Source organism: Canis lupus, chromosome 31 (genome assembly GCF_048164855.1).
Source record: "Canis lupus baileyi chromosome 31, mCanLup2.hap1, whole genome shotgun sequence".
NCBI lineage: Eukaryota > Metazoa > Chordata > Mammalia > Carnivora > Canidae > Canis > Canis lupus.
The window spans coordinates 30,936,082-30,958,665 of NC_132868.1; the positions used below are offsets into that span (position 1 = coordinate 30,936,082).

The 22,584-nt window shown below is 34.2% G+C and overlaps 1 long non-coding RNA gene across 5 annotated transcripts in view; it reads right to left on the minus strand.

Annotated features, from left to right (window-relative positions):
• The window catches only part of LOC140622252 (uncharacterized), a 91,263-nt gene that overhangs the window by 63,865 nt on the left and 4,814 nt on the right, over positions 1–22,584 (minus strand). For all 5 annotated transcript variants that reach the window (XR_012022004.1, XR_012022002.1, XR_012022003.1 and 2 more), the window contains exon 3: positions 18,761–18,825. This is a non-coding gene — a long non-coding RNA (uncharacterized lncRNA). The remainder of the gene's footprint in view (positions 1–18,760; positions 18,826–22,584) is intronic.

Genomic DNA, 22,584 nt, shown 5'->3' on the forward strand with positions numbered 1-22,584 from the left:
TCAGGATTGACCCTAACTTGGAGCTCAATCTCACGACCTGAAATTATGACCTGAGCCAAAATCAAGATTAGGATGCTCAACCAGCAGAGCCACTTAGGTGCCCCTGTATTGGTTTTTCTATTGCTATTAAAAAATTAAGTAATCAGAGGGGAGGAGGGCTAGGAGGATGGGTGAAATATGTGATGGGAATTAAGGAGTGCACTTGTCATGATGAGCACTGGGTAATGTGTGGAACTGTTGACTCAGTATATCATACACCTGAAACCTAGTATATAACACTGTGTGCTAACTAGCTGAGATTGAAATAAAAAGTAAAAAATAAAAAAAAAAAACAGTATGAATGCATTATCTTAAAGTTCTTAATTCAGAAATTCAACACTGGACACAAAAAATAGAGCGTTGGTAAGACTATCTGTCTTTCTGGAAGCTTCAGAGAGAATCTGTTTCCTTGTCTTTATAGCTTCTAAATTCTTTTCACATTCTTTGACTTTTAGTCTCCTTCTTTGATCTTCAAATCAGGCAATAGCAGTCAAGTCGTTTTCATATCACATCTGTCTGATTCTTTTTTCTGTTTCTACTTATAAGGATGCATATAATTAGATTGGAACTTGTCAGATAACTCTCTATAATCTCCCCATGTCAAGGTAGATAGGTTTATTAGCTACCTTAATCGCATCTGCAGTCGTCACTTCCCATTGCCAAGTAAGGTAACATATTCCAGATCTCAGGAATTAGGACATGGATGTCTTGTGGGAGCACTGTTCTGCCTAGCACAGCATATACTCATACAACAATTTTAAAACAAATTCACCCATGGTTTTTCATCTTGGGTTTTGAGTTAGAGCCTCACTTTGGGTGTAGAGATTACTTGAAAACAAATTTTCCCAGAAGTTTAACTTGTGAGATTCCCCAAATTGGAAAGAAAAACAAACTGGTTAATAGATGAACAAATTGTAGTGTACACATACTCAGCAATAAGTAGGAATGAACTATTTATACATGAAATAATGTGGGTAGTTCTCAAAATAATTATGCTGAATAAAAGAAGCCAGATAAAAAGGATGACTCTAGATATATGAAATATTAACAAATGCAAACTAATTTATAGTGACAGAAACATCTCTAACTAGTTTTTAGATGTGTACGATAGTAAGTGGTGGCTAGAATGTGGCGATAAGAGTTGGATTACAAAGGGGTATGGATCATCTGTCTCACAAATATATACATTTATCAAAACTTGTCAAATTTTGTGTTTTGTGTGCACTTTATTTATATGTCAATTATACTTTCTCAATAAAGCTCTAAAACATACTTAATTTTTTAAATTAAGTTCAGTCAATTAATGGTTCGCCTTCAGCTCAGCCCACATTGGGCTCCCTGATCAGTAGGGAGTCTGCTTCTTCTGCTCCCTCTGCCCTCAGTCCCTCCCCACTTCATTCTCTCTCAAATAAATAAATCAAATCTTTAAAAAAAAATAAACAAACAAAAGAGAAGCCAAGATATCCAAAGTGTAACCCTTACCTGACAAGAGAAAAGGGGGGAATCTTATTCACTTATCCATGAATCATTACATATACTATTGGTCATGAATTGTTGGGTAATTTTGAGTACCATGTGTTTTATTGGATGTTTGACTCTTCCATGACAGCAAAACTAGTTCCTAGTTGAGTCAATCTGACTTCCTAAAGTATTTCTCAGAAAATTTTCTTTGAACAATATCATTATGTCCACAATCTAGAGGAATAAAATTCTGGGAGTTCCCTAGCTTGAGTTGGACAACCTAGAGGCATAATAAGTTGAACCAGAAGGTAAAAATCATATTGTAGTTATATAATGGATCCAGCATTAATATTTGTTTTTGTTTAAAGATTTTATTTATTCATGAGAAACACAGAAAGAGAGAGAGAGGCAGAACACAGGCAGAAGGAGAAGCAGGCTCCATGCAGGGAGCCTGAAGTGGGACTCCATCCCAGGTCTCCAGGATCACGCCCTGGGCCAAAGGTGGTGCTAAACTGCCGAGCCACCAGGGCTGCCCCAGCATTATATTTGAATGGGGGGAGGTGGGTTGGCTGTACTAAGGGAAGTGGTACTGGATAGACAATTCCAGGTGTCTATAACAACTGACAAATTATACAGATTTCCACTTAAATTTCTTATCTATGTATTTTATAGCTCAACACAGCAGATATGTTTTCAAAACACACTCCTAAAACAATCTATTGTGTTTAAAATTATATTCTAAAATGCTTTATAACAGCTTTATAAAAATAAAATACATCTTTTCATAGTATACCAGTGTATAAATTATAGCAGCTTTCCGTGGATATGTGTATGTGTGTATGTGTATGAATATGTGTAATTTGACTTTGCCACAGCCATATAATTTAAGCAAGACAAACTTTAAGGTTTGCTGTTTACAAATGAAGCAAATTAGTTCTTGTGGACTGAATGTTATGTTCTCCTGAAACTCATATATGAAGGCCTAACCACCAACACATGATGGTATGGTATTTGGAGATGGATCTTTGGGAAGTGAGGAGGCAGTTGAGGTAATGAGGTTAGGGCTCCATTATGGGATTAGTACCCTCAGAAGAAGAGAAGGAGAGGCCAGAGTGCTCTCTCTCCATCAAGTGAGGACCCAGAGAGATGGAGGTCATCTGCAGTCCCTCACCAGTAATCAGATATCTTTTGATCTTCCTGAACTGTGAGAAATAAATGTCTGCTATATAAGCCAACAAAATACTGTCTACGGTATTTTGTTACTGCATTGGACTAAGATGTGAGTTTTAGCAAAGCATTATGTGATGGAAAGCCCAGATGTTTGAAGCAAACCAACCTAAATTTTCACTTCAGCAGCCTTTACTTACTTGTGCAACCCTGAACAAGTGGTTTCATCAGTCATCAGTTTAACTGCACCTTCTCTACTTCAAAACAGGTCTTACATGTCTACTCTAAGAATCAGTTATACTTTACTGCAAATAACTGAGTGTAGGCAAGATTTATTTTTCAAAGTAGTCTCAGAGAAAACTGTTAATAAAGTCTGTATTATATATAATACATATGTCTATGTACTGGAAATACTCAATCCATGCTAATTTTGATACCTATCTTATGTGTCATTTTAAAGAGAGCTTTAAAAAATTATTTTCCAAAGCAATATATTCAAAGAATTATATATTTATGTACATAAGATTTATATATAGAAATATATATGGGAAAAGGTATGAGAAAAAGACCCAGGATCCTTATATTATGTAAATATTTATATTTGAATAAAATAAAATTTACAGTAAAATATCCAAGTGAGTTTGTGTTATAGTGAGTCTCAAGAAATTAGGTGAAGCAAAAGCTATGAAATACCTGTAAAATAGCTCTAATACTGATGAATATACTAAAAAATATGTGAAAATTATTTGGATGAGTTTTTTTCTGTGAAGTATGGCAATAGAGAAATACTTCCAAATTAATATGCACAGAGTGATTCAAAGATATATGAATCTCTATGTTGAAGAAAAGAAAATAAATATCACAGATTCTCATCTTCATTCTTTTTTTTTTTTTTTTTTTAGATTTTATTTATTTATTTGAGAGAGAGAGAGAGGTAGAGATAGTAAGAGAGAGCATGAGCAGGAAGGAGAAGCAGGCTGCTGGCTGAGTAAGGAGCCAGAGGACATGGGGCTCAATCCCAGGACCCTAGGATCAGGACCTGAGTTGAAGGCAGATGGTGAAGGTAGATGCTTAACCAACTAAGCCACCCAGGTGCCCCTCTCATCCTCATTGTTGAGTGTTTGTATACTCATAATGAACCAACACCTCATGTTTTGGATCTTCTTGTTGAAGAAATAATGAAGAATTGAGTGAGTGGAAGATACATTATACTTTAGCATGATAAAGTACTTTTTTCACAATATTGAATTACTTTCATGAGAAAACATTTGTAAAGGAGAATTATTTGATGAACTATCTCAATTTTACTGGGTAACTACAATTTTTACTTTTACTCTTCTGCTTTTTTAGAATTATTTCAGTATTCTTCAGCAGTCAGGCCAAATCCCACATCTGTATCGTCTTACCTAACTCTTATAAGAATTTAAATAATTATTTTTTTGGTGATCATAATGGTTACCTGTATTATTTTATTGGGTTGTTAATCTCTTTCTTGTGTTACTATATAATATTTACCCGACTTTAATCCCATTTTAGAGAGCAAGATATACTTTTTTGAATGTAGAGAATAATATTTTCTATTAATAAAAACATTCTTCCCTTGCTCCAGTGCCTACGACTGTGCCTTGTTCAGGATAGATGCTTAATAATATTTCCTCGAACCTGAACAAGTAAATGCCCCCATTTGAGAATATGTACTTGTATCATGAGAATTTCTTTTGCCTTATTTGTTTTAGTTGTGTTTACCTAAAACCTCCAGAGGCACCTTTCCCTAGACTTTCAAAGCTCAGGGGAACCAGCAGCTCTGGAATTCTTTTGAGTCTCCAGCCACATATTTAAAAGAACTTGTGTAAAATGTCATAATGCAATGTATGATGGGAGCTCAAAAAGAGCCATAATGTATTATTTGCTACAAAATCACTCTTTTTCCTGAGCTTCAGCATGATGCAGTTTCACAATGGCTCTTTTAAATGTGTTGGGGATATGTATTGGATGAGGTATTTGTATCTTTGTTGATAAGCATGAAATATTTAGGATTGTGTCCATGTGTCATTGCCTGACAATTATATTTCAATTTAAAGTAGCTGGCATTAGATGTTTATTTTCTTCATGCTCATGTATTATTATAATCATTTCCATTATCTTCATTAGGTTTATTTTCATGCCCTATCACTGTGAAAAATTAAGTCTGCAAGTTTGTTTTCTTTAAAGGTTGTGCAGCTTTTATCTATAAAAAGTCTTGAAGTGATTGAATATATAGTACAGAACAATTCCTTCTTTTGCATAAAATGTATTTGAACATAAGAGTGGATGTACTCTTAAGAACAAATATATTAAATACATGAGTCTTTGCATATATTTATGTATGGAAGTAGACATAGTTATATGGATAAATTGCTCTAGATTAACCAACATAAAATCCACCAGAAGACTATATTTTCTGATCTCAAAAATTCATCTCAAGCCACGCTATTTGAAATGTAGCACCTGTCATATCATATATTTCTGTGCTGTTCTTTTAATGATCATTAAGGCACAAGGAGTACTGAAATATCATGGTTTTTAATTTGAAAAATTTCTATGAATCATAAAGAAATGAGTATTATCTATGGTGTTAGAAGAAACATGTTTTCAGCCTAAAACTCTGGAAGTGTGAAGAGCATGTGTAGATCTGCCTTCACAGGCTTTTTCACAAGAGAGTTGTGTTTAGAGCAGGCATTTTTATTTATTTATTTATTTATTTATTTATTTATTTATTTATTTATTTATCACATCTTTAACAGCACTCACTGTATGTATATATAAAAAATGCTATGGACACTAAAGCAGGCTTGCCCATAAAGAATTCATAGGTAGCAAAACATCATAGGATGCTTTAAAGTTCACAAATAAACTTTACACACATTTTTTTCAGTTTTATTGTCAATTGCAGACTAATATTGTTTCTATAAATAAGAGGACTGGAAGTTAACATGTTTCAGTGAAAGTAAATGATGCAAGGCAAGTATGCATCCCCCTAAAACTCCATACAGAACTCTAGAAGGTTAAACTACACTAAGGGATTATTAACTCTAACAACTAACCAAATCTTGAACTAATGCCCTATTTAGGAAGAGTTACCTATGTATCTAGAGCACCACTGTTGAGAAAAGAATTTATAAAACATATTACTAAAGCTTTAATTTGGGGATGCCTGGGTGGCTCAGAGGTTGAGCATCTGTCTTCAGCTCAGGGCATGATCCCGGAGTCCCAGGATCGAGTCCCATATCAGGCTCCCCTAGAGGAGCCTACTTCTCCCTCTGCCTATGTCTCTGTGTCTCTCTCTGTGTCTCTCATGAATAAATAAATAAAATCTTAAAAAAAAAGAATGAAATTTAAAAAAAAAATAAAAATAAAAAATAAAAATGCTTTAATTTGGGTTTTCTCGCCTATTCGGCAGAGGAAAGTTGAACGGTTTGAACATGTGTCTTCTTTCTTATTCAACAACATTTTCTTCCCTCAAAATCTTATGATGACAAGGACTCAATTCCCCACCCCAGTGATCTCTAAGTGGCTGTTCACTCCTGTTCTGCAGTCTCCTGGACGCCGTGTGTCCTCCTCTCTCCTTGGCCTTTGAAAAATCTTTTTCTCTCAATTTCTCACTCTCAACCTTTTCTTGTCATGTTGTTAGTCTTTCAGCTCTCTGATTTATTAGGTTCTGGAATGCAAAATGGAAAAGAGAGAAAGTGGCTTTCAGAATTTTCTTCCCTCAGTATGTGATAACTGCACGATGATTGGATCTTTCATACTGCTCAGATTAGCATTTCTGTGGGCATCTCCTGTTCTGTAGCATGCTAAAAGAGTATCAGTTACTGCTTCATCACATACGTATAAATCACATATTTCAGCAGGAAATGATTCAGTATCACAAATTAGTTGCTTACAACACCATTAGAATGTGTCAAAGAGAAACTGATCCTTCAGGAAATCATGAAAGACCAGAATCACAGGAAGCCACCTCTGAAAATCTCGGCTGTGTTTCAAAGAAAAGCAGGTGATTGGCATAAAATTGCCAGAAAGCTGATGCAAAAGACATATGTGTCTATTGCCGTTTCAGTAAAATAATTCCTTCCCTTCCATATAGGTCTAGCCACTCAATCTAGCCACTCAAGTATTTAATAGATTTAGAAAATGGTGGATTATTTGGAGCTATAAGTAATATCTTCAGATCAATTACTATTCTGATGTTTTTTAGTTGAAGGCACTGAAGTGCAGTTAAAATGTATCTTTTCAGCTTTTTACTTAGCTGAATGTACACTGCAAGCATAAACTAGAGCCAACAGAACGATCTTTGGCTGTTGGTGGCACCGTGCTTAAGGCCAACTTTTACCACACTAGAGCTTTAGAATTGTTGTAGCAACCATGTGTCTTTTGGACTGCTCAGGGCTCTTTATGATGATCCACAATGTATTGCAGATGCTTTCCAGTTTCTTGCATGGTCATGTCAGGGGCCTAGAAGTCATCACTCTGTCTTCATGACAAGTATAGAGCTAAACTAAAAAATCAAACTGAAAAATCAACAACTCTTCTTCTATCTGTTGGAGAAGTTAAGGTCACAGAGCAAAACACTGCTCCCTGATCTGGAGAGAGACAGGCAGATGCAAAGAATCATAGGGCATATCTCCATGCAGAAACCACCACAGGAATCAGCATCAAAGCAGGAAAACCTGAGCTATAATTGAGACTTGCTAGGAGCTCAGCAGTCAAGTCTGAGAGTTCAAAACTCTAGTGGGATCCAGAGAGGAACTGTCACACTTTTGTGGGTTTTATCTCCAGGACCCGTCCTGGGTTTTCACAGAGAAGATTAAGGAAAAAAGCCTCCAGCTTTTGTCCAGGATTGGGGAAAAGTAGCCAATATGAAATATGCTTGAGCATTCCATTCTTAAAAAGGCCTACCCTCCAGGCAAAACTATTTTATCACGGCCTACTCTATTAAGGTTTTATTAGAGCATAATCAGCCAGGGTGAAGGGAAATAGCCAACTCCAGGCTATCCTCTACCATCTTGTCCCACCTAAAGGGATGAAGAAAATGAGAAGGGGGCGGGGTGGGGGGAAGGAAGGCTGAGAAGTGCCAGCGAAGTTCACAGTCTCAGGACAGGTTCATCAAGACTGAGACCTAATCATAGCCCCTTAGAACAATTCCCTCCCCCTGAACCCTACCATTATATTATTAAAGGCCTATTTACTACAGTTCCCTTTAACCTGTATCATATCTATGTTTCAACAGGATATTAGAAGGCAAAATAAAAAGTAAAACACAGCTTAAAGAGACGTAGCCAAGCATCGAACCAGACTCAGATATGGCAGAGATGTTAGAATTATCAGATCATGAATTTAAATCAACTAACATGCAAGTACAGATAGAAAATGTAAGCAGAGAAATGGAAATTCTAAAAAGGAATAAAAAAGAAATGCTAAAGATTAAAAAAAACAAAAAACTCTAACCTAGAAATAAATGCCTTTGATGGACTCCTTAGTTGACTAGACATGGCTAAGAATCTCTAAACTTGAGGATATGAAAATAGAAACTTCCACAACTGGAAAGCAAGTAAAAGAAACATTGTGTTGAACAAAAGAAGTCATATGCAAATTAATATGTAGTAAAAGGTATAGTCTCATTTTACCACATTCAAGATTGAGTTAAAATAGTTAATGGTGAGAGAAATCAGAATAGTGGTAACCTCAGGGATGTATTCATGAGGAGATATTAAAAAAGAATATTCTGAGGTCCTAGAAATGTTCTATATATGTAGTTTTTTACAGATAAAACCTGTAGTTTTTTCAAGGGTTCCTGGCTGTCCCCCCACACGTATTTCACATGACTTACTGATGATGTCACTAAAGTCGGATTACTCACATGATAAAAATTGAAAGGTGCTGTGAGACAAAATAAATACAAATTTGTATTAAATATATGAAAAGATGGTCACATTTACTAACAGAGATAGAAATGCAGAGTAAGTGTGGTATTTTTATCTTTAGAAAGTACTTAAAAATACTCAATGTCCATATTTAAGGATTCAAGCCATCTGATATACTAATGGCAGAATTATAAATTAATATTTTTTTCTAGAGGGCATGTTGATATTATGTATAAAGAATAAGATATTTGAATTTTTTAAAAAAGAAATACTACTTGTAAATATTCTAAGAATAAATGAGTGATCACGTTTATTGTAAAGTGATTATGTTAATTATATTAACAAACATAAGAATTTTATTAAAAAACACAATTAGATTAAAAATAGGATCTTATGTAAAAGAAATACGAACAGCCTGTTGCAAGTGAGAAAAGAAAGTTTTGGTTCAGTGGTTGTTAATACATTTACTCCATCTGTTTCTTATATTTCTTTGTAACTTGTTAAATGAGAAAAAGCGGGCAGGGGATATTATGAATATCTGTTTTGTTTCTCATCTATACTAATGTTCTGATCATAACATATGCTTTTAACCACCTTCTCTCACAAATCCCAGCAGTTAACAATTCCTCATTTCATATATGGCCCATACATCTAGTCATTAAGTAGGAAGAGGTAAAGACACCATCAATCACATTTGTCAATAAAGTTCCATGACTGGATCGGAAAATATTTATAATTTTGAAGCCATTTGAAATCAATATTGCCTTATACGTTAAATGTGCATGTTATGAAGTTGTTTATGTATGCATAATTATGTAGTCTTAGTTTCAACTGTTACCTCCCCTATAGATTTAATACATATTCAGACATTCTTGATGTTTTAGACAAAATGAAAGGCTAATAATAAAATAGTATGAAAGCAGTCACTTAAAACCAAACATTTTTCTAAGGATATTGAAGATGTGTACAATATTGATAAAGGTTAAACTCTAACACCATAGTTCTAATTATCATAAAGGTTGGCCCAGAGAGATTTTATCTGGAAAAAAAAAAAAGCATATCATTTATAACCAAATTACTAAGTACACTGTGATAATATTAAAACGCAATGAGGAAAAGAAAGCAATTGGGCAAATTATTTGGGTAAAGGGAAATTATGGATAACCTCCTAAAATTTCATAACAACAGCTTAATTGCATGTGGTCTCTTGATATTATCCTGTTTGGACATTCTTTTGGGGGGGTAATCATTTTTTGCCTACTATTGTTTTACAAATACTCAAATCTTAGGAAGGAAATAAAGATCAAAATTATAAAAAATGAGGTTGAGTTTGTACCAGTATTGAAAAAATGCAAACTGAACACATTTCTTCCTTCCTTTTTGCTTCCTTCTTTCTTTCCAGGAACTGAATATTTACTTGGCTTATTAGCATAAATACTTATAATATAGCTTTTGGAAATATCATCACAAATCAATTATAAAATTCTATATAAGTTTACCAGAGACAAACCTTGAGATAAACAAATCAAGGGTCCTTCCTTTGTGGAGTTACATACTGGCACAGTGACAAATAATAAACAAAGAGCTGATAAACACAGCAAAGAAGTAAGTAAAAGAATACACCAGAAGGAGATAAGTGCAAAAGAAGCAGAAAAAGAGGAATTAAAAAAAAAAAAAAAAAAAAAAGAAAAAGAGGAATTAGCAGTGCTGTCTGATGGATGAGGAGTGGCGGGAGTGTTAAATAACAATGAGGATCATTTTAATAAGGTCAAGGCATTTTTGTTTGTTGTGTTTGTTTTATGAGAGAGAGCAGGGGGAGGGGTAGAGAGAGTAGGAGAGAAGCAGATTCCCAGGTCAATGCAGAGCCTGACGGAGGGGGCTGGATTCCAGGACCCTGAGATCCTGACCTGAACCTAAACCAAGAGTCTGCCGCCTAACCCCCTGCACCACCTAGGTACCCAGAGAGGGTAGAGATTTGAGCAGAGACTTGAAGGTGGCAGTGTAGGTAGCGATTTAGATATCTGGGGAGAAAATGATGCAGGCAGAGGGAATAAACTCTCAGGAGAACTGACAAAGAGAATGAGAAGACCCATGTGAGGTGAGAGGAATGGATAAGGAAAATAGTAGGAGATACCTGTGCATAAAGAGGGCCTACCTGGGAACTAAATGACATGGGGCCAGTTGTGAGGACTTCAATTTTCACTCTGAATAAATGGGAACCACCACACAATTTTGAGAAAAGCAGAGCTTTCATCTGGGTTTTAGTTTGAATAGATTACTCTGAGAGCTATGTTATGCATAGATGGGGGTAGGGGGAGACTTAGATTACTGTGGAAATAGTAGATGGGATCCCTGGGTGGCTCAGTGGTTTAGCACCTGCCTTCGGCCCGGGGCTTGATCCTAGAGACCCAGGATTGACTCCCGTGTTGGGCTCCCTGCATGGAGCCTGCTTCTCCCTCTGCCTGTGTCTCTGCCTCTCTCTTTCTTTCTTTCTTTCTTTCTTTCTTTCTTTCTTTCTTTCTTTCTTTCTTTCTTTCGTGTCTCTCATGAATAAATAAATAAAATATTTTAAAAAAAATAAAAAAAAATCTTACAAAGAAGCATTAAGAATTTGAAATTCGGGAAGGACACAATTTAAAAAAAAATAAAGTTGTGCAGTTCTCTAAGTAGTTAATAGAAAACTAAATTACCCATTCAGAAAAACTAGAGTAAACAGATCTCAATAAGCAATTAGCCAACTACTGCAGTTAAAAGACAAACCCTGACACCAGACAATTGTGACTCTATCTTAACTACAATAGACTCGTGGACAGTTTCCTGGCCTCCTCCTGTTCTAACATTTCTTGGGCTTCTCTATACCAACTTAATACTATTTTATAGCAAAACACTATCACAGCAGCATATCACATATTTCCTTTGAAGCATCAGGCTTTTGAAAAAATTGGGAAAACATTATATGTGTAAGTGGAAATCTATCATTACTGAGCCAAATTAAAAGATGGACATACTGTAATTTTCTGACACAGTAGGAGCGCTGTAGAAAAGAATCTCTCTAGAAGCAGCATCTTCCTTTCTCTATTACTGGTCATAAAGTGTACTTTCTAATTAAAACTTTAAATGACTTTAATTATTGAACTAAAAAAAAAGACCCATGTCAAAATTAGCCCTGCACACAGTGACTAGTTATTAATGTGAGGTCGTAAACTTGTTTAGCAGAAATAAAGATAAGATACAACCTGAAATCTGAAAATAAGGAGAGAAATCTTCTACCTATGGTGGTTCGGCTTTAGCTAGCCCTGTATTACCATTGACTCACAATGGTTTTCAAATATAAATTATAATCTAAACAAGATAAATTAAGGTTTTGGGAAAAGAAATACAGAGTGATGGGAAGATTAAGAGGGATATTCGTCTGAGGGAAAGAAAGTAATTTACCTGGCTAGAATATACGACTTGATACTCTGCTGTTTGACCTACCAGGTCATCTTTGGGAAGATTTTCAGCAGCAAAATGTATGAGTTGCTGGGAAGTTGGTTCCACGTGCTTTAAAAATAAATTGTGGGATTAGATCTCCCCGAGTAAATCTCTCCAGTTCAACAATTGGCTAGTCAGACAGATGGAAAGAAGACTATCACCAGGCGCAAAGACTCTTCCTTCTACAAGTAGAAATAAGCACTTACTACGTTCTTTTGCTAGCACCTCAGAATGAATATACTCTCCTTATTTATTTAAGCACTATTAGCAGAAAACTGCATGATACCTTTAACAGGAAATCTCTGTGGTTTTTTATATTATTCCATATATTAATTTAGCTACTACTTAACTTAGAACCTACTAAAAACCCATGGGACACTCATCGCTTGCTTACATGACAAGCCCTCATCTTTACCTAAACTCAGCTCTTACTTCTTTGTTATTACATATGTTTTAGAACACATCACCGCCGTGTAATTTCTTTAAGTTCATGGAATATCATACCCGCAATGCTCCTTTCTCTCTTTCTAGAATCATTTCCAAAGTAAACACAAAGTAGTCATCATTCTATCAGGAAAAGATGAACAGATTGAGAATTAAAAAAAATTTAATACAGAGAGCTCTTTAATAGGATACCACCTGGCTCGTAAAGTACTTTATTTTTTTGGTCTTTCTGTATTATTGTGGTTTTTTGTTTGTTTGTTTGTTTGTTTGTTTGTTTGTTTGTTTTGTCGTGGGTAGTAAGGAGATGAGTTTTAATTCAGTTTCAAGTAACCAGTGTCATGAATATTTTAATTACCCTGATCCTTGAAATAGAAACTGACATGCGTGTATGTTAAAGTCCAATATCGGGCTCTATGAAAGGAAAGAGCAGATATAGCTGTAATTATTTTGCCCAATTAATGGTTATCTGATATAATATTTATGTTGTTGGGAAATATCAATGCCATTCTTCTCCACTTCCACCTCAATCCAGTGTACCTTAAAATATTTTTCTTCTTTTAGAATAATTTGAGGTTTACAGGAAAATTGTAAGAATAGTACAGAGAGGTCCCTCATACCCCACACCCAATTTTCATATATGATTAACATAATACTGTGGTAAGATATATTTCTCAATATTTTATATTATGTTAATATTTAATATTAACAATTAATTAACCAATATTGATACATTATGATATGATTAATCAAAATCCACATTTTATTCTTACTTCCTTAGTTTTAATTTTTTCTGTTGCAGCATTTCATCCAGGAGACGTTACATTATCATATCTCCTTAGGATCTGGCTTTTATAATTTCTCAGAAATTCCTTGTTATTGATGACCCTGACCTTGGCAGTTTTGATGTATTTGAGGAATATATACTCAGGTATTTTGTGGAATATCTCTCAGTTGACATTTGTCTCATGCTTTTTCAGTGATTAGCCTGAGGGTATGTTTTAGACAAGACCAAAGAAACCAAGTGCATCTCTTGTCACATAATTTATATTACCAAATGACACTCATTACTGCTGTTGTTAACCTTGATCACTTGGTTAAGGTGGCGGTTTTCAGCTTTGGTACTGTATGTTTACTCTGCCGTTCACCTTGTACATACTCAACTCTTTGGAGAGATGTCATTATGTGCAGTCCACATTTGAAGAACAGGGAGTTATGCTCCTTTTTTTGGGGGAGTGTAATATCTATATAATTTTTTGAAGTATTTGACATAGTGACTCTTTTCTTTTATTCATTTATTTAAATATTAATATCAATATGAGCTAATGGAAATTTATTTTGGATTTTGAATTATAATCCAGTACTACTTTATTTTGTTGCTCCATTGAGAGCCTCTTCACTTATCTCTCAAGTCCTTGATATCTCCATCTGTTTGCTTTTAGCTTTTTGTTTTGTTTTGTTTTGTTTTAGGTTTTGGTTTTTCTTTTCTTTTTTTTTTTCTGTTTGTCTGTTTGTTTGAGAACTTTACTTTCATTCACTCCAAGATTCTCCAGACTCATTGAATCTACCTCTTACTCAGAGGTGGAATCAGTCATCTTTCCAAGGAGCACTGGTTTCTTTTATTGAAAAAGTGGTATTAGAAACCAAGATCTGGGCACTACGTGTGCTCTTTGATGCTGCGATTGCTTCTAGGGGACAGAGAAGGAAAATACCTGTGTATATATAGCCAGTGTATATATGTATACCTATAAATATCCCTGTATGTTACGAGCTACATTTATAATATACTAAATATACTGGTATCTCCAACTCTAATCCACAATCACATGGATCATTCTAGCCTCTTTTCCTTGGTCTCTAACTGATCTACAACTCCCCAGTTTGATTATGAGAAAGCACTCCCACCATCTGCCATCCATTTATTTTGTTGCTCAATTCCAAAACATATGTATAGTGATTTCAGAATCTTTAACTTTTACTCACATGAGAAATACTAATCAACTACAGTACAGTACTCACTCATTTCCAAAATTACTTAGGTCGGCATCTTGTTTTCCTTCTCCCTTTAGGGAGACTTCTTTACACATTTGAATACAGTTAGTATTTTTTAAAGATTTTATTTATTTATTTGAAAGAGAGAGAGTGAGAGCAAAAAGGAAAGGGAGAGGTAGAGAGAATCTGAAGCAGACTGCACTGAACACAGAGCCCAACATGGGGCTCAATCTCACAACTGAGAGATCACAACATGAGCTGAAGCCAAGAGTCGACACTTAACCAACTGAGATTCTTTTGTCACATTCTGCATTCCATCTTGGGAGTCACAGACCTTCTAGAGGCTTTTTTTTTTTTTTAAGGTTTTATTTATTAGAGAAAGAGAGATCACAAGTAGGGGGTTGAGGAGGGGTAGAGGGAGTGGGGAGTTTTAAGGCTTTGGTTTATTTCGCATTATTTTTCTTTTGTTCTTCAAAGGCAAACCTACAAAAACTTCTTGATTGGCTAAGCTTTCCACTTTGTATTCCTCTTCATAACTTCCAAACCCCTTTTTGTGTTGATCTCAAACAGAATGACTCAAATATTTCAATTAACATTCCTTAAATTGATAAAAATAAAATAGTAAGAATTCTCACATTTTATAAAGATAATATACTATAAAAATGATTTTAACATTAAACACGTTTAAATTTACCAATTTTGTTAATCAGGAATATAAAGTCTTTAAAATCTGCTTCACATGTTGATGAATGTAGACAGGGACTAATTGGGTGATTTGCTTAAATGTCAGACACAATTCTAATACCAAAAAATAATCTGGGAGCATATTCATGTTAATTGCATGTTACTTTTCATTTTGTTCAACAAAGAGAAAATTATTTTAATAGAAAAACTGAAAAACAAGAGGGAAAAAACAATTCCAGATGGATGACTATGCTGACAACTGCACTAACAATCTGTCTCTAACTCAGACATTAGCTTTACTCTCAAGGCTAAAAATATTAGTCATTCTTGAGCTAAAACTTGTTTTCTTAATACATTTTGTCTATATTCCTAAGATGCTGTTAGGCTTATACATAATCAGCAATCATTCTTACCTTGACCTGCCCGTACCTTAATTCTTGCTCATGCTGTAATCAATCTTCACCTAACTTTATTTCATTCTCCTAGAATTGTCAAAACCCTTACCCTATATGAATTGTAGCTGTAGTGCAGTTCAGGATTTACTTTTGCAAGATGTAAATTTTTCAAAATAATTTAAGTGTAATGTTTCTGAACCCAAGTAAAATAATTTCTGTAGAGGTACTTATTTGATTTTTTTCAATTTGAAAAATCCTTATGTGTTGTTCTTAAAAAGAGTTAGTTTTAATTCAGACATATGTACATATGCTTTAGTAAGTATATTAACTTACAGTTGCAATTATCTACAGATTTATATTATAGAATAACTTTATTTTGCATAAAATTTGATGTTAACATTTGATGTTTCTTAATGGTGTTTAAATTGTTAAAAATATCAGTTACTTCATGAGTTTTACATACACTATTAAAAGGATTTTTGAGGCTTTATCTGAAAAGTGTGACCCCTGTTAGCTATTTATCTATAGCATCTATTATTTGAATACTATCTATTTTAATGATTAACTCAAACATTTTGTAATGAGTGGAATTATATAAAAGCTATTCTAACATAAAATGAGTTATGATTTATATATCCACTGCTTATTATAGTAGATAGTAATTTAGATAGTGATCAGTGCAAATTTCTAGATACTTCATAATATTTACAAGATAAGTGTGTTTTCTCTCTTTCTGAAATCATAGTACATTTATCTTTTCCAATCAATTTGGCATGTAAACTATTCAGGAATTCAAAATAAAATATGCTATCCAAAGTCATGTGTTTTTTTGTGTGTGTGCACATGTTTATAAATACAAAAAAGTGGAATTCAAATTTTTAGGTCCACAGTCAACAGAAGACTTCAAGGTAATTCATTTCTAAAATAGATTGTCGGGGCACCTGGTGGCACAGTTATGCCTCTACTCTCGTTTTGGTTCAGGTCATGACCTCAGTGTTGTGAGATAGAGTCCTCTGTCTAGCTTCATGCTCAGTGAGGAATCTGTTTAGAGGAGCCTGCTTAGGTTTCTCTCTCCCTCTCCCTCTGCCCGCCCCTCCCCCAGTAAATAAATAAATCTTTAAAAAATTAATAAATAAAACAATATAGATTGTTTTGTTTTCAACTCAATTTTCTACTTTTTAGCTTGCTCAAGGTGACTTTTAAAGTTGCTGAAAGAATGTGTTTAGTCTAGTTTTTGAGAAATAACCAAAGAAACACATATATAACAAAAATATTTACAAAAATATGTATTATATATTATATAATACATATACATATTACCTATAATAATACATTATAAATATATGTGGTTTATATAAATATATATACTCCTAGTAATTGAATATCTGTTATTTATATTAAGAAATAGTATCAGTAATTGCTAGCTGAGTTCTAAAAAAGCCATGCTACAATATAGGTTCAACAACAGAAAAAAAGATTCTAAAGTGACCATATGCTTGATACTCAGGTGAATGATTTTTGAATTGCCTTTAAAAAAAAAAAAAATAAGGATAGGGACACCTGGGTGGCTCAGTGGTTGAGCCTCTGCCTTTTGCTCAGGGTCTTGGGACTGAGTCCTACATTGGGCTTCCTGCAGAGAGCCTGCTTATCTCTCTCTCTCTGTGGCTCTGCCTCTCTCTCTGTGTCTCTCATGAATGAATAATAAAATCGTTGAAAAAAATAAGGATATTTGGCATGTAAGTGTATTTCTTCTATTAAATTTCATTTAATTTTAAAATTATTAAGTTTTATCTGGGCAAAAACATATTTCAAAAGCAATCACACTCAAGAACCTGGATATTGCTTTAAAAAGTGCTTTCTTTTAGCAATGTCATTTTCTTTTATTTCTATCATAAAGTCCTGTATGAAAAAACTAACCAATAATTCTTGATACTTCCTGACCAAAATATGTCCCACATTTAGTTCTCTGTATGATGTTTCCTGGGTGCATTGTGAATACACATATTCTGTGGTAGAAAGTGGGTTCTCATGGACTGCTTGTTCAAGTAGCTAAGCTTATTAATAACACTCTTTTCTGAAGTAGGAAGTCTTTTATATCAATAAATTCTGTTCTTTTATATCAAAAACAGACTTGCCAACTGGTAAGTTAAGAAACTACTTGGTACATAGAGAAGAAAAAAATGCATACCAGTGTAGGAAATAATATTACAATAATTTAATTGTATAATAATTATATATTGAGGGTTTATAATTTATTAAAATTAATTTATATAATATATACACATTATATATATTAATAATTGATGTAAAGGATTTTAACTGGTGATTATCACTCATAGTTAATAGCAAAGAGGCACTAAATATCCAGGTTAAAAGAGAAATTCAATTGTTTGGACTACTCTGTTCACGACTTTTGGGGAATTAAAAAGTCATGTTGCCACCAAAGAGCACCATCCTAGCTTTCCCAATATCTCCACTTATCAAAGTAAATTAAGCAAAGAATGGAACAAGACTGGAACAATAATGAGGCTCTAAGTAAACTCCAGGAGACTGACAATGTGTTCCAGAAAGAGAGACTAGCATTACAGCTACATGTTTGTTAAGCTGAGAAATCTGCAGGCCTACTCTGGTACTCTAGTGACTAGGGAAGAACCTGTTGCAGCTGCCCTGTGTAACCCTGGTGCTTCTCTCAAGTTTTATGAAACCCTCACTATTTTTCCTTGCATGACATGTCTCTGTCCTGCTTGTCATGAGAGTTCTGCCAATTTTAATGTGTATAAACAGTAAAATGATTTAAAAAAAAAAAAAAGAACCTGGTGAGAAATTTCTAGGGGAATGTAACTTGTATCCCCTTTAGTGTGGAGGAAAATGTTAATGCAGGGAGTGATGTCCATTTGGAGATGGACATCCAGAAGCAGTTTATAGTAGAGTGGTGTGAAAACACCATAATGCAATAGTTTGCAGAGGAGGAAGGATAGAAGATGCGCCTCCAGTTATTTATGATCTTTAGAACTCAAGTGAAGGACTCGTAAAAAAGCATAGTAGTTTTGAAGTGAAAAGAAAATTTAGAGATTCTCAAAGTTTGACTCCAGGAGTGTCTAAACTAGCATGGTCTGATCATGCTATGTGCTATGTATTAAAATGACTTTAAACCCGTATTAACCATAATAAGTCAGACAAAATACCTTTTGAAGAGCTTTATCATACCTGAATTTTCAGTGCTGATAACCATCATGTGAGTAAGGCATTGTTTCGTGTCTTTGGTGGTCAAACTGTAAACCAGAGAATTTAAAGAATTTCTCAGAGTCATACATTAAGAATGGCCCCTGAGTTTTCAATACAAAATTATTGGTTACATCCACTTTTTTAAATTATAGAATTGTCTCTTTTCTATTCTTTTATGCAAGTTTATACATCATCTGTTCATTCAGTTTTAGAATTTGGAGATGTAAAATGAGATATAAACTTCAACATTTAAAATAATTGATTTTAATTTTCTATTTTAATTTTCTTCCTTATAGAGATCTAATTCACAAGCCATAAAATTCATCATTTCAAGGTACAAAATGTAGTTGTTTTCAGTGTATTCACAGAATTGTACAACCAACCCCACAAAATAATTTCATAATATTTTCATCATCCAAAACAAAACAAAGCCAGTAGACATTAGCAGCCACTCTTTATTTCCTCCACCTACAATCTATGAAAGCCACTAATTTTCTTTCTTTCTCCCTACATTGGCCTATTCTTGACATTTCATATAAATGAAATCATGAATATGTGGCCTTTTGTGTTTGGCTTCTTTCACAGTTCTTTCAAATCTTCATCTATGTTGTAACATGTAGTGGTACTCCATTGCTTTGTATGGTTGAATCATGTTGTAGTATATACAGGGCTGTGTTTTTTTTTTTTTTTAATTTTTATTTATTTATTCATGAGAGACCCAGGGAGAGAGAGAGAGAAGCGGAGGCATAGGCGGAGGGTGAAGCAGGCTCCAGGCAGGGAGCCCGATATGGGATTCGATCCTGGGTCTCCGGGATCAGGCCCTAGACTGAAAGCAGGCGCTAAACCGCTGAGCCATCCAGGCTGCCCCCATTTTAATTCCTAACCAGAAATGTATGAGTGTTCCAATTTCTCCTTATTGTCACTAACACTTGAAATTGCCTTTTTCTAAATCCATGCCAAAGAATAAGAAGTGGTATATCGTTGTGGTTTTGATGTGCATTTCCCTAATGAGTAACGGTATTGAATATATTTTCATGTGCTTATTGGCTATATGTCTATCTTTTTTGGAAAAATATGTATTAATAATACATAATTTTAAGATATTTTAACCATAAGATAATTTAACCATCCATTAATTGTGTTATTTAGATTTTCATTGTTGAGTTGTAATAGTTCTTTTCTCCCAGTTTGTGGATAGTCTTTTCACTTTCTTGATCATCTCTGTTGAGGCACAGTAGTTTTTAATTTTGATTGAGTCCAATTTGTTTACTTTATTGTTACTTGTTTTCAGTTTTCTATCTTATGGTTATAACTTTGATTTAGACCTTTGACTTTTTCCACATGAAATCCTCTTATGCCTCTTAAACTCTCCTGTAATTACATTTATATTTTTTGTTAAAGGTAACCTATTATGAGGCAACATTTCAAACATAATAAATTGAGCAAAATGCAAATTATCTTCTACAACCACAAGTTATTATTCATTATTACATCTATAGTTTGATAATTGGCATGTACCACTTCATTAGTATGCATATATGTATAGGTACTACATATCAATTTTTCAAATATATTTTTCAATATATATATTTCTATTTTAAAATACATTTTATACTTGTTAGGTCAAAAATGTCTTTTTTTGCTACAAGTTTTATTCAAGATCATGCCAATTTTTACTGTGTTTTCTTATTAGACCATAGCTACCTGAAAAATATATAAAATATGACTATATATGATCAATATGCCTAATATATATACTATTTGAGAGATCTAATTGCCTTTTTATTTTCTTGTTGATTGTATTCCCTATATTTTCAAGATTATCACTAATTTGCTCAGATCAAAATCTTTGAAGTCATCTTCAATACTTTCTTTTTTTAATATCACACATGGAATCCATCAACCAATCCTGTTAATTCCATTTTCAAAATGTGTTCAGAGTCCATCCATTTCTGACATAGATCACCTCCACATCTATTAATTTCTCTCCAGCCTCAATTATTGTAAAAGCTTTCTGAATGCTCTTGCTGCCATTTATCTGCTATTTATGCTCACAGTCTATTCATGATACAATATTCAGAGTGTTCCTTTGAAAAGTAGACAGGATTTGTCACTGATTGGATCAAATTCCACTTTTGGACTTCTGTCTTTTTTTCAGAATGCTACTGAAAGGTTTTCTGTCGATCTAAGTGATTTACATTAGCTGGGCTCCGCCACTTCTCTTACCTCTTCTCCTTCCCTTTGTCCATTTCCCACTCTCTCTGGCTCCACTTGCCTCATTTTTTTCCTGTTTTTCTTCTTCATTTTGCCTTCTTGAAGTCCTCATTGTTATTTACTAAAATATGGAAGCTAAATTGTGTGTTTTTTGCCGCCTTGAACCTGCATTCTCAGGCTTTCACTTATGCATTTAAATAAAAATGCATTTATTAAAACAAATTTTGGTTTTTACACGTTAGGGAATGCCACCAAGAATATCATTAATCAAACACCAGCATTGCAACTGTTAAGTTAAAGTTTATGTAAAAATCGTTAATTTTGAAACATGGCAAGAGTCAAATTGTGATCTATTTATTGGAAAATTAAATGGTTTACTGCCTCTATTTTATTCAGAAACAGTATTTTTTTATTACTTCTGTAATCACCTTAAAAAAAAGTGTTAGGGATCCCTGGGTGGCGCAGCGGTTTGGCGCCTGCCTTTGGCCCAGGGCGCGATCCTGGAGACCCGGGATCGAATCCCACGTCGGGCTCCCGGTGCATGGAGCCTGCTTCTCCCTCTGCCTGTGTCTCTGCCTCTCTCTCTCTCTGTGACTATCATAAATAAATAACAATTTAAAAAAAAAAAAGTGTTATATGTCCCTAAAAGTACACTTTCATAATAACTTGATTTTCATGATGTTGCAAAATAAATTCATCATTCAATTGATGAAACAATCAGGATTGAAAACTTTGTTGAGAGATTTCAGCTGGCAGCATGGGATGCCACTGTGTAGCTCTATAGTTTTATGCAGGCCATTTATTTTTTTTTTAATTTATTTATGATAGTCACAGAGAGAGAGAGAGAGAGAGAGGCAGAGACACAGGCAGAGGGAGAAGCAGGCTCCATGCACCGGGAGCCCGACGTGGGATTCGATCCCGGGTCTCCAGGATCGCGCCCTGGGCCAAAGGCAGGCGCCAAACCGCTGCGCCATCCAGGGATCCCTATGCAGGCCATTTATATTTTGAGGCTAGCTTTCCTCATATATAACAAAAATAACAATATCTACTTCCAGTGCTACTGAGCTAGTTCAACTAGGTGATGTATCTAAAATCTCTACCACAGAGTATAGCACTTTATAGACAATCAATAAATGACAATTTCCCCCTTTTCTCCTTTTCACAAATCTCCAAGTGTCATGTTAATTGCATTAATGTTGCTTTCGTGCCTCTAAATTAAAATATTATATTTTTTACAAGACCATTTTCTTATCAATGATATATTTTCTAAGTATCATTATAATATCATGCTTTTCATAATGACTAGAAAACTTTTTTTTTAATATTTATGGGAGCAGATTTAATTATCTTTTGGTCTAAATAGGAAATGGAGGAAAACAATAGTCTCTTTGCTTGTAGAAACATGACACAATCTTATGAAGGTTGATTGAAGCATTTGGTTTAAGGAAATTACTTTCCCACATTAAGAAAGGTGTTTATATAACAACTTGACTATTAACTATCAAGCATGGCAATTTCATCACTCCACCAGCTGTTCACATTTAATATTTGCATAATAGAATGAATAGTTTCTATAGTTATTGGTCTAGATT